Source organism: Nothobranchius furzeri, chromosome 1, assembly GCF_043380555.1.
Source record: "Nothobranchius furzeri strain GRZ-AD chromosome 1, NfurGRZ-RIMD1, whole genome shotgun sequence".
Classification (NCBI taxonomy): domain Eukaryota; kingdom Metazoa; phylum Chordata; class Actinopteri; order Cyprinodontiformes; family Nothobranchiidae; genus Nothobranchius; species Nothobranchius furzeri.
The window spans coordinates 58,579,452-58,590,165 of NC_091741.1; the positions used below are offsets into that span (position 1 = coordinate 58,579,452).

The 10,714-nt window shown below is 42.7% G+C and overlaps 1 long non-coding RNA gene across 1 annotated transcript; it reads left to right on the plus strand.

Moving 5' to 3' along the window:
• The first annotated feature begins 5,344 nt into the window (after positions 1–5,344).
• LOC139070811 (uncharacterized) lies at positions 5,345–7,445 on the plus strand. The gene is made up of 4 exons (XR_011521262.1): positions 5,345–5,552; positions 5,892–6,062; positions 6,368–6,406; positions 6,978–7,445. It is a non-coding gene; the product is annotated as an uncharacterized lncRNA (long non-coding RNA).
• The last annotated feature ends 3,269 nt before the right edge of the window (positions 7,446–10,714 follow it).

Sequence of the window (10,714 nt, forward strand, 5' to 3'; positions counted from 1 at the left end):
ACGCTAGACACCCACTCATGCTCCCCATACACACCCTATTCACTCTGGTCCCGGTACTGCTGCAAAATGGGTACAACCATCACCAGTTCCCAGAGTTTGCCCCTTTCTGCTGGGGTGCTGATGAGCAGGCTCCCTCGCCCAATGCCACGCAAAGGAACCCACCACCCCAGACCCCTAGATCACTAAACCACTAGATACAGTTCTTACACATAGTCAGAGCTGTTCTCATGTTTAGGAACATTTCTACGCACAAAAACTAATTGATATATTCCACACAATGTGTAAAATCGGTCCTACACGTGAAACACGCACGGATCCATTTGTAAAGTCCGGTTGATAAATGAGGGCCCTGGTGACAAATTTCTCAGATTTCTTTTCTTCTTGTTTTTAAAACTCAAAAATCAAAGAGTTTCTTTTAGAGCCATCATACCACCGGAAACCCAGCAGAATTCATCCAGATGCTCTGATCACTCATGACGGTTTGCCTGAATGGATCCAGCCTGACTCCACAGACATGAAATAAATCTGAGCAAATTACTCAGCTCAGAAACAATGGTGATGCTGCACAATTGTCACAAACATGAAAATCTCTTTTTATGTCCCTAAGATGAATAAATGTCAACCTTGACTATTAGTGGACATCGGCCATGCCACTGTTATCATACTTGGATAGATTTGCAGCAGAAGCAACATTTATCCATCTCTCAAGTACTTCAGTGGCTCCCGGGTCAGTATAGAATGAACTCTGAAATCCTCTCAGCAGTAGTTCAGCCCCGTCTTACTTCTCTTACAGTCTCCTCTCCTCTAAGCTGTCTCTCAGGCCTTCAGGTTCAAGCTTTTATCTCTTTTAAGAATTAGATCGAGTTGCTTTCAGTTGCCGTGGTCCAGCTCTCAGAACAAGCCTCCTGCTAACCTGAGGTCAAACACAACCACGTCCACATTCAAAAACAAACTCAACACGTTTTTATTCTAAGGGGCTTTCCATTATCAGTCCTGTGAGTGGAGGTGGACGTGTGCATGGGAACCTTTCATCTGTACAGTTGGTAATAAGTTGTTATGATTGCTGTGAGGAATTCAGGAAGTTCACACACAATATAATTGATGCTTGAGTATCAGTGTGTGAAAACCTGGTGGTGTAAGGTTGTTATTGACGATTGCAATGTGTGAAGGTGCTGCAAGAGAACGCAGTAACAAGGTCACTTTTAGAGACCAACAACAAGCGGGCTGAGCATTTGCTTCTCCAAGTCTGAGGCGGTGGCTCTGCAATGGAACAGGAGCAGGCTGCAGTTGGGTTGGTTAGGGAGGCAGAGATAGATTTACAGATCAGGGCTTCGGCTGCAGTAACACAAACCTTGCTCCAGTCTGCGTTAAAGAAGCTGAGCTGAAGGGGAAAGCTCTCCTGCATCCCAACCCTCACCTACAATCACAGGGCATTCGTCCATCCATTCTCCTCCGCTTATCTGGAATCTGGTGGTGGGGGCAGCAGCCTTAGCAGAGAGGCCCAGACTTCCCTCTCTCCAGCCACTTGGGCCAGCTCTTCTGGGGGAATTCCAAGGTGTTCTCTGGGCAGGTGAAAACACACAGTTTCTCCAGCGTGTCCTGGGTCTTTCCTTAGACAGAGAAAACTCATTTCGACTGATTGTATCCACACCCTCATTCTTTTGGTCACTACCCACAGCTCATGACACAGTTGAGGGTATAAGAATGTAGACCGAATGGTAAATCAAGAGCTCTCTCAGCTCTCTCTTCAGCACAACAGACCAGTGCCATGTTGTGGTGTAAATATCTAACCCACAACATACAGAATCAACACAGAGACTTGGGTAAAAGGTTTAAATAATAATTTATTAAAAGGGGAACCAAGGGAACAGCATAAACGTAGCTGAGATCTTCAAACAGGAACCCGGTGCGGGGGTCTGCGGACAGATAGGAGTTAGATCCAACTCGAGGGTGGGAACAGGGAATCAGAATTATGTGGAGGACTTACAGTCTGGAGAGAGGGAATCGCTCGAAGGGGGAGTGGTCTGGTCTGGGTTGAAGGGGTTATCCTGAGGCTGAGATCCAGAAAGTGAGACGTGGAGGGAGCTGAGCTTGAAGACGTGTAAATCCAGGAGGGCATAGGTGGGCTACTGGAGGTGGTTCTGGCCAGGGAGAGACTGAGGGACAGGCAGGGTTGGAGTTCCAGAATGCTGCCAGTCTGAGATGAGGGTGGAGGTTTGTCTGGGAACAAGAAGGTAAAAATGCTAAAATCCAATATTCAAAAACACGTCAAAATCTCAAAAGGTCTAAGAGCTCAAATCTAATACGCAAAGTGGCTGTTAGAAGGTACCCAGGTAGAGTAATCATCCAGCGAAGTGAAGGTGTCTCTCAGCTGCTTAAATACTCCCTGGCCAGCTGATGAGCAGATAGTCTGCAGCTTGGCCACCGATGGCAGAAGCAACCCAGAGCGTGACAACCAGGACAACATCCTGCAGACGCAGCACCAATCCACCTATCGATCTCACGCTCCAGCTTTCCCTCGCTTGTGAACAAGACCCCAACATACCTAAACTTCTCCACTTGAGGCAGGAGACCTGGATAAGTCACACTACCTTTTTCCGACTCAAGACCATGGTCTTGGATTTAGAGGAGCTGATTTTCATCCTGGAATAAAAAAACAAAGTAAATAAAAATCTGACTTTTGAGTTTTAGATTAGCCAGTCACAAATGAAAGCGATCATGCATTTTGGCATTGCCAGCTCTTCCTCTGCATGTTTCTAGATCCTGCCCTCTTCCCAATAACTCTTTTCTTTTCTATTTGACCTGTTTTCTATTCCACTCTGCTCTATTCTGTCCTCTTATTTCTTTGCTTGTTTTTACTCTCCTTTCATCGTCTGCCAGCTCTTTTGTCATTTTCATCCCACCTTCTTCCTCCCTCCCTCTCTCCCTCTACTCTCCCCTCCCTCCCACCTGAACCCTCCTGTGCTGCGTTGTGAAGGACAAAGATCTCATTCATGTATGTTTGTAGTCCCCCAGAGTGTTGACGGGTACTCGAGTGATGCCACTGGACAGCCACGGGACCCTCACAGATGAAGGAGATTATTGAGGTGGGAGGGGGTGAATGTGGATGATGTGTGGGAGGGGAAAAGCACAGTGAGAATAAATGGTGGAAGAGAGGGAAGGGACAAAAGAGATGGAGAGGTTTCTTTCAATGTCACAGTGTAATCTAACACACTTCATCACTTCCCCTCTCTGTCATCATCCCCCTCCTCCCCTCTGCACTTCCCTATTTCTACTCTCTCACCTCAAACCTCTTAATATTCCTTTGTTCCCTCCTGCAGACAAGTACATGCATTTTTCTCCACGGAATGGTACTGTCACTTTTATGAATGTTCCAGAGTCTGCAGTGTTGGGTTTGGGAGTGAGAAACAGCCTGACTGAGTGAATTTTAATGTGATCGTCACTGCAAGGGCTGCTGCCACTCCAGCCCGACTTACATCTCAGAGATGTCAACTCCGTAAACCCTGAATAGTTTTATTTTGCTTGTTTTAAACCAGAGCGTGTCATTACATTCCTAATTGCAGTGAATGGTTGGGTGGAGAGCTGGATTGTCAGAAGGTTGCACCAAAGAAAGGATAGATGACAGCAAATTAAAACCACCTGAGCAGAACATTAGAGCTGACTATCAATCTGAGTGGAGTCATTTAAAGCCGCACTGCACAGGATTTAATAGTAGTAATAGGTTAAACTACTGTTTTTGCATAGCACTTTTTTAGTTCTCATGTTTTTGCCCCTTGGATTTTCATTACTGAATGTTTGTCTGCTACTGATCCCATTTAGGAGTCAAGTCAATACAGAAAAGCCATCACAGATAATTAAAGTTTGCAAATGCAACATTTCTTTGTACTTTGAGTGTTGAAAGATTGCACAAAATCTTGCAATAATGCACAGGAATGCAAGGTATGTCATTTTCTGGATTTGATGAAAAGAAATTCATATTTGCTGGTTGCAGAAAAAACCTGAGCACCCCCTGAAGAAAATCTGTTTTTACAAAACAATGCTGTCACTTTGCTGCAACGCTGTGGTGGCTTCAGGGAACCTTAGGTCATTCATAAGTGGTCAGATCGTGGCGGTAATGTGGCGCAAAAGATTATGTGATTGCAGGCCAGAGCTCAGCGGGAACTTCCCACATGAACATGACACCTCCCTCTGTTGCGCCAAGGTGCAATCTCCGTTTACAGCTACCAAACAAGGCGGAATGAATGCCGCAAAATTCGCGCATTGCCATGCCGGCATGGCGTGTTTATATGACACACCGTTGCGGTAATACTATGCAAATTTGCTGGCACGGTGTGTCTTGTAGAAAAGGCTGGAGTCTTAAAGGGGACTTCTTATGGAAAACTCACCATTTGCTATACTGCCTCTATAAACACTGCAATTGTGAAAATAGCCTGTCCCTCCATTTCTTGTCTGTTTGACTTTAGGAATTATCTGCTCTAAAACAAGCTGTTTCAAAAAGTTCCTGTTTATGATGTCACAAATGGTGGAGTTAGATCCACTTCTCTCGTGCAAAAAAAAAAAAGAAAGAAAAAGAACTGCTGGAGGAGCAGCGGCTGTACTCCTCCCAGATATCAAAGCTTCTCAGTCTTTAGCAACCTGAATGGATATGGGTGGGCGTGGCCAAAAACAGCTTGTTTCCTTAAAGGAACAGAGCTTTGAAATTACTCATTTTGAAAGGTACTTAAACTGTCAAGAATAAAACTGCTGAAATTGCTTTAAATTAGAGGGGTTTAGTGCAAACAATGTCATGAACGTGTTTTGTATTGACCATAGAACTGTTATAACTCGAGACGAAAAGCCATAATATGTTGCCTTTGTTGACTGAGAAATTGTTGTCTACTTGTTGTTGAAAGACGATTGTCACTCTGAGTTTAACATAAAAAAGTATTCTACCCTTATTTCCTGCATAGGTCACTCAATATAAAACAGACGGAGAAACCCTCAGATTAGAAAAGCCAGCCAATTCAACATTACACCGAAAGTTAACATTCATTAACTCACCCATCTTGGCTTGTGATGTGGAAGGCTGTTTAGCATCCAGGAGAGAGCAGAGTGTGCCTTGCCTAGTAGAAGCTAAGCATTAGCATTAGCAACACCACAACATGACAGAACTGCTTTTGGCTTGTGTCACGGCTGCCAGCCTGAAGAGGGAAAAAGCAGCCAGGATCACCCAGCTCTGGTGAGTGACTGGACACCGCCCCTCCTCCTCCTCTCTTCCAGGCTGCTGAGGAGCACAGCTGAACTGAATCCTCCTGATGACCCACACCTAGGATAAAAAGGCTGTGCCTTCAGCAGTCTGAGAGGCAGCAGTGCAGGGGTTCTGCTGTCCTCCAGGTCTTGTTTGGTTTAACGTCGTCGTTGTGATGAGTTTTAACTTATAGTTTTAACTCTGAGTGATCCACATGGATCTTTTGTGCATGTCACCTAGTGTTGACTGTGTTTTAAGGTTAACTCGGATTTAGTTTTTAGACTTTTATCAACGTCGTTGTGTTTTTAAAACACCTTCAGTTTAGGTAAAACTTTTAATAAAGTTTTAACCAGGTGTCTTATATAGTTGATAATTTGTCTTTTAACTGTTAACCTTATAGTGAATTTTTTCATTTTACATTATTTTAATAATGCTTGCCATCTGTTTGCTCTTGTTTTTAGAACCTTTTATCACAATTAAACCCATTTTAAACGCCACTGTCGTATTTCTTATGTTACCCCCTCCTTCACATTTTAACATCTCCTGTCGGGTACGTAACATAAATGGGGGCTTGTCCGGGATCTTTTATTTTAACAGCAGACCATGAAGGAATGTACAAATCCCCTGGTGGTGGTAATTTTAATGGTGTTTTATTTGTTTCAAGGTTTTAAGCAACAGATGGCTTCGTGGATGACTGGCGGGTGCTTCTGGAGGCCCAGCTCCCACTGGAGGATCCACTGCTGGATGGGCTCTCAGAAGCTTCGAGCCTGATGCAGCCCAAGGAGAGGAGGATAAAAGACGTGGATCCAGAGATGACCCCCACAGGCAGGCTCAGGTGTTGCACCTAGCGGGTTAGCGTTGGTGGTTTACTCCACCATCTCGGGAGCACCCCAGGAAGGGCAGGGGCTAAATCCCCTCCCTTTGCTGGTCAGAATGTGCAACAGCACATGTGCTTAATCTGCCCGCCTGCGAAGTGCATGAAGAGTAGGGAGTAGATAGCCTGTTTATTTTGTCAGGGGTCTCTCTTGTTTTGATGTGATCCTCGCTTTTAAAGAAAAAGTTTTAAAAGTTACTATTGTGTCCTTTACTAACTTTTATCCTTTTTCTTTTGTTTATGTGTGGGGGTGTCATGGCTGCCAGCCTGAAGAGGGAAAAAGCAGCCAGGATCACCCAGCTCTGGTGAGTGACTGGACACCGCCCCTCCTCCTCCTCTCTTCCAGGCTGCTGAGGAGCACAGCTTAACTGAATCCTCCTGATGAGCCACACCTAGGATAAAAAGGCTGTGCCTTCAGCAGTCTGAGAGGCAGCAGTGCAGGGGTTCTGCTGTCCTCCAGGTCCGGAATCTTTTATTTTAACAGCAGACGGACGAGCCCCCATTTATGTTACGTCCCCGACAGGAGATGTTAAAATGTGAAGGAGGGGGTAACATAAGAAATACGACAGTGGCGTTTAAAATGGGTTTAATTGTGATAAAAGGTTCTAAAAACAAGAGCAAACAGATGGCGAGCATTATTAAAATAATGTAAAATGAAAAAATTCACTATAAGGTTAACAGTTAAAAGACAAATGATCAACTATATAAAACGCCACTGTCGTATTTCTTATGTTACCCGCTCCTTCACATTTTAACATCTCCTGTCGGGGACATAACATAAATTGGGGCTCGTCCGGGATCTTTAATAACAACAGACCGTGAAGGAATGTACAATCCCTGGTGGTGGTATTTTAATGGTGTTTTATTTGTTTCAAGGTTTTAAGCAACAGATGACTTGTGGATGACTGGCGGGTGCTTCTGGAGGCCCCGCTCCCGCCAGAGGATCCACTGCTGGATGGGTTCTCGGAGTCCACGAGCCTGATCCAGCCAAGCATGAGTGGAGAAGGGAAAAACGTTGGATCCAGAGATGACCCCCACAGGCAGGCTCAGGTGTTTCACCTAGCGGATTAGCGTTGGTTGTTTACTCCACCATCTCGGGAGCACCCCAGGAAGGGCAGTGGCTAACCCCCTCCCTTTGCTAGTTGGAATGTGCAACAGCACATGTGCTTAATCTGCCCGCCTGCGAAGTGCATGAAGAGTAGGGAGTAGATAGCCTGTTTATTTTGTCAGGGGTCTCTCTTGTTTTGATGTGATCTTAGCTGTTAAAGAAAAAGTTTTAAAAGTTACTATTGTGTCCTTTACTAACTTTTATCCTTTTTCTTTTGTTTGTGTGAGGGTGTCACGGCTGCCAATTAAACCCATTTTAAACGCCACTGTCGTATTTCTTATGTTACCCCCTCCTTCACATTTTAACATCTCCTGTCGGGGACGTAACAGCTTGTGTTATTTTTTTAGATAAATCATCAATGTTGCAAGGCAGATGGAGTCAGTGGTAGAATCATGTTGTTGTAAGCCAATCAGAGACGAGAGGTCCAAATGTCTGGAAATTAGACTCCAAATCCTGTTTCCTGCACCCCCCCCCCCCCCCACACACACACACACTTTAAAAAATCTGTACCATGGCTGCCACACAAACCTGAGTTCTTTGCTCAAACTTCTCTGTATTTTTCTACCTTTTTAAAATAACAAACTTTGGCTAAACACAAGATTAAACTTTAAAGATCCTTCTGTAGCTATTTAACATCCAAAACTAGCAGAGCAGTAGAAAAATACACCACTCCATATAATTTGCACTTGAGCAGTGGAGCATACAGAAGTGGGCCATACATTATTCACTACAATAACAACAACATCTGAACAAATAAACAACCAGTTTTAAAACAAATCATTAGATAAACTCTAATCTGCCATATGCTTAACCAATCCTAGAAATAAATCAATAGTTGAATTTCATGGGAATAATCACTGCTGAAAAAAATCAATAATCTTTATGAACGTGTGCAGAAGTAAATGTGTCCTAAATCCATCCAAAGCACTCATTTGCATCATTGCCACTCTAAAAGTGTCAACATGAATTCACTTCACGCTGCTTTAAACTAAGATACTCAGCTTTATTGAATAAGTCTAAAACCATGTTATTATTCTTTATCCTTCAACTACTGTAACCTCCATGAACTGCACACATGTTATGCTTATTTACTTGGCAGACGCTTTTATCCAAAGAGGCTTACAATTTAAAACCCATAGGGCATGTTGTGATCTGTGGGGGAAACCGGAGTACCCGGAGGAAACCCACGCATGCTTGGCCACAGAAAGTCCAGCTGAGTTTCGAACTTGCAACCTTCGTGCTGCGAGGCAACAGTGCTAACAACTGCGCCACCATGCAGTGCACATTTTAAGTGGCAATGGTATTTTTCACTTAATATGGAACATCTGGGAACCCAACACACCATGTACCCAGTAATGCAGTTGGCACAAATACCCAGAATGTATAATTTATTTTCTCCTCTGAAGTATTTTCTACATGAAACCAAGTAAAAACAGAACCGTTTTTTGCATGAGGTCATTAAGCTTCTATCAGGAGACAGATACCAAAGCTTGATGTTAAATTATTCCAGATTGTTGCATCATTTACTTTCCTTTTTCAGATTGCTGGTGGGAGTGTATGTATGTAATATGTTCAGCTTTCTAACAGTGGGGTAAAACAGGGACCCAGAAATGGGACAAGTACGTTTCATCATGGTTTCACACATTGTAAATAGAGCTGTACAACTGGAGCTTCCTGACTGGAAGTGACATCAAAACTAAACCAGCTCACTTTCAAACAGAGCCAAGCCATTCATTATTGATGATCAAATCCCTCAGAAGATGCCCTAAATACACTTATGTGGTTACATCACAAATAAGCAGCTTGAGAAGCTAATGAGACATTTTAGTATGGGGCGCTGACTGTAAAACTATTTGTTTTAAAAATGAACATAAGTATTTCACAATATTTAGCTTGAAACTTTGTTGAAAGTCAATATTTAGAATACAATCTACAAAGTTAAACCAACATAGAAGAATCTATAAATTTAACTGTAAAGCTTTCTTATGGAGTATTTCTCTTATCCAATGGCACCATCTAGTGGTTGACAAGCGTATCACACAAAAACGCTGTTCCTCTGTTTTTTTAAGATGGCGACTTCACCTTTCTGTTTATAAATGTGCTTCTGTAGCCGACAAACACAGCTAAAACACGTAGTTTTACGAGTATTATTCTCATGTCATGTTGTGTTTTCATATATTTATATTTTAAAGAGTTTCTTGTCCATGAAAAGTTCATCAACTCTGCATCAGCCGAGGTACTCCTTAAATTTGAAGCGTCTAAGCGGTAGTCTAATGCTATTGGTTAGTTCTGGTCGGCGCTCAGTTTCCTATTGCACGGAGCTCTGCCGGGCAGGGGGCGTGCTTAGCAAAAATAAAAATAAAACAAATTGCTTATATTATATCACAGTGCATGATAAGATAATCACTTTTACGGATTTCTGACAAATCATACCTTATGTCCGAAGGAGGAAAACTCTGGAAAGCAGCTTTAAATGGAAATCTAAAAAATATGAAATTAAATTAAATCTGTAACACTTAAATCCATCCATCCATCCATCCTCTGAAGCCGCTTTGTCCAGTAGGGTCGCGGGGGGGTGGGGGTGGGGTGGGATTGCTATCTCCAGCAATCAACGGGCAATTAGGCAGGGCACACCCTTCCTCAGGATCCACTGATTTCCCTCTTTCCTATTCACTCTCTCTCTTTCTTAACATTGTTTCTTTTAAATCGCAATTGCCTATTCTTGCTCATTTTAAATATATTTTTAAACATTTTCGAAATGCTTTTTTATATTTTTACAATTTTTATATTTTTTGTTTTTGTTTTTGTGAAGCGCCTCGTGATTTTTATCTTGAGAGGCGCTATAGAAATTATATTTTCTTCTTCTGGACAGAGAGCTATTCCATCGCAGGGCAACACAGAGACACACAGGACAAACAACCATGCACACTCACACCTAAGGACAATTTAGACAGGCCAATTAACCTAACTGTCATGTTTTGGACTGTGGCAGGAAGCCTAAGTACCCGTAGAGAACCCACGCCTGCACAGGGAGAACATGCAAACTCCATGCAGAAAGATCCCAGGCTTGGATGTGAACCCAGGACCTTCTCACAGCAAGGTAACAGCTCTAACCACTGCGCCACCACACTTAAATCAAATTCAAAAATATTAAGTTAAATCTGAATGTTGAAATAAGAATATTAATATTACAATCTCAGAAATTTTTTTTTGCTAAGACAGACTGCCTGAAAACAGAAGTAATATTTCAAATTAATAGCAAAATAAAGAGATCTCCTATGTAAATTCTCAGATGACCTTTGGTGAAAAAGTTCTGTCATAAAGTCTATCCTGGTTCTGGCTTTCTATTGATGAATGATCCATGGTGAAACAAACTCACTCAAGCTAATCAAAGGAAACCTAGCTATAGAGGTCACTTCACTCAAACCTTTTATTTTGGTAGGCTTAACTAACAACATTTTACTACTATGAGTAACAATGTCAAAAATTACTTTTATGAGATTTT